This window comes from Melitaea cinxia, chromosome 4 (assembly GCF_905220565.1).
Source record: "Melitaea cinxia chromosome 4, ilMelCinx1.1, whole genome shotgun sequence".
NCBI classification, from domain to species: domain Eukaryota; kingdom Metazoa; phylum Arthropoda; class Insecta; order Lepidoptera; family Nymphalidae; genus Melitaea; species Melitaea cinxia.
This window is the reverse complement of record NC_059397.1, coordinates 5,502,450-5,505,337: the sequence shown is the minus strand read 5'-3', so window position 1 is coordinate 5,505,337 and position 2,888 is coordinate 5,502,450.

The following is a 2,888-nucleotide window of genomic DNA, read 5'->3' as shown; positions in this document are numbered from 1 at the left end:
AATTACGTATTGACAGGGGCTTGTTTACTAAATTAGACAGTTCCAAAAAAAAAACCTTACAAACAAAGTTTATTAAAAATACAAAACAATGAAAAAATATTAGAACAAATAAGTTTTATACAAATTATTACTTTTAGAAATTAAAAAAAAAAAACTCACAAACATATATCGTACGTTACATTATTATCTACATATAAACTTTAAAAAAAATAATCACGCATTTATTTTATAAAATAATTTGTAATTAGAAAATGACAACAATTAATTACAATGGGAGAGAGTTCCCGCCGCACGACCAGCTCTATAAATAAATCGACCTTCAGATTAAAAATAGATGGGTCCCTCCGACCGAGGTTGAGAAACTGGGTCGCTGGGTACACCTTCTCCCTCGCACGTATTAAAAGCCTTCAGAGAGACAAAGATAGAACGACAGCCTGCAGAACCTGTGACGTCGCGAAGTTCGTTCATTGAATTTTATAGATAAAAGCAAAACGTTCAGCTTTCGTGCATTTATCTGCTTTTTATACATGTATGATTGTTGTATGATGATTATTTATTTTAAAACTAAAAATGAAAATCGCGTTGCAATCCTTGAGTATTTCAAGTCAATTTTAATGTTTTGAATTGTATATTTTTTTAAATGTTTATAAAATATATTACTGTCATTTATTTAGAAACTTGTTTCAAAGTTTATCTTTGACAGTAAGAGAATATGCAAAACATAATTAAAAAGTATGATGTCGTTTTTTAGGTCGACTTAGGTGCGTTTCACGATGACGTCAAAGCGGGTGTGGCCTGTTCCCATGACGTCACAGGAAAGCTTTGACGTCAAAGAACCCCCCACCTCTCCGGTACACACCCCTTGCATGCGAATGGTACCAGGTTTACGGATATTGTTTCTTTGTAGTCTTTATGGAATAATTATATTACATTTGTAACGTTATTCGTTACTTGCATGTAATAACTTAATTTTTAGATTTTAATTATCACTTACAGAATATATTTTTATCGAGTTATTAAGCAAATTTCTTTATATTTAAGTTATAAATAAAAAATCATAATATTTTTTTTATTTGATCATACAAAAAGTAAAATAAGGATGTGTAAATTGTTCTTTATAAAGGATATTCGAGGCATAAAAAATCCATAGAATAATTGCGAATACATGTCAAGGATTTGTAATTTCAAAGTATTGATTTATATTACAAACAATAACGTAGCTTTGTTTCATACTACACTGGTAAATGTTAAACATTACCTTTGTGTTGAGGGCTAAGTTTACGCAAACAAAAAAGAAACACACATTCTAACAGATAGATTAAAAACTAAATCGATATATCATACAATCTTATATTGAAGTATCAAAAAAAAGTTATCAATTAAAGTGATGGTAAAGGTATGTTACTTTTATTTTAATTTGATAATTAAGTTTTTTATGAAGTGAAAATTTAAATAGAGTATCAGTTTAATTCATCCATCAGTGAGTGAAGAAAAAGCTTAGTGATGAAATGGGTGAAGTATTAATGTGTAACTGACATTATTTGACTTATTTTTACTATTATGTGATTAATATATATAAATACATATTTATTTAATCACGGAAGCTTTTTACTGAAAATCTAATTTAAGAAACTATAGTCTCTATCGCTTCGTTGGCTTTAGGCTTGTCCTACATGGAACGGAAATTATATAGTTATTATTTTCTTTTATTTCCTTTCTCAAGAGAGCAAACTCTTTACTTTTGTCTTTAACCTTTATATATTTTTATTTTTCATGTCGATAATTTTCACAAGTTCGTATCGAAATATTATTTTGAAGTGACTTATTAATAAATGGAAATAAGCTTACAATATTATTTATAAAATAGAAGCGATTATTGTCGACAAGTATTGTTATAACCATGTATATATTATTCAGGCATATGGCACTCTAATTCAGGCGTGTACCAGGATGTTTCTATATCTATACTTACAAGAACCAAACTAAGACTATAAAATGTCTTGTACAATAATAAAACATATGGGTCAAAGGTAATTGAACTTAAGGTAAAAATTGATGTAAATAATAAGTCATAAATTTAACAATAACAATATCCGCCAAAGAATCTTTTGCGTCAGTTATATTTTGATTTTTTTATATGAATAGTAAAATGTATTTTGTTATTTAAAAGAATAAATAAATACCTGTGAAAATTTCACAATGTACAAGTGACGTTAAGTGATTTAAGTTTAATAGAATAGTCAGTAATTTTAATTATAATATTTATAAAATAATATTGTCATTAATATGTGCGTATGTAAACCTACTCTTAGGAAGCTTTGAGTGCGACGCGTTGTGCGAGACTTAATCTCTTGTTTTTATGCAGTTTTTTGTTCACAAATTACATATATTATAATTTTAATACATAAAACTACAATAAATAATATTGCAATAATTAAACATTAATTAAATTTAATTTTGTATCAATTTTTACGCTACGCAATGTAACCAATGTTTCTAGTTTACTTAATTTTTGTATGGAAATTGTATAAAACTTTACTATAATTGTGAAAACTTCGACCACTAGCTAGTACAGTAAGCTAAAGTAAGTTGGAACAGACTTCGCGTGGGCGAGTCTACGGAGCTACGAGCCAGACAGCGCGTAGGCGTGTCGTAGCGTAACTGTAGACACGTGATAGCATAGTCAGGATTTGAGATTGCCACCTTCAAGTTCCTTTTGAAACTTTTAAGTTTATTTTGATAGCAAATTTTATTTTAATTTTATGACTTACCATCGTTTAATCCGAATCATTGCTAAATCACGAAACATGCCAATTGTGAAAAAAATATTAAATTGAATAATTATAAAATTTTGATTACAAACTTGTGATTTATCTCAATATAAACGG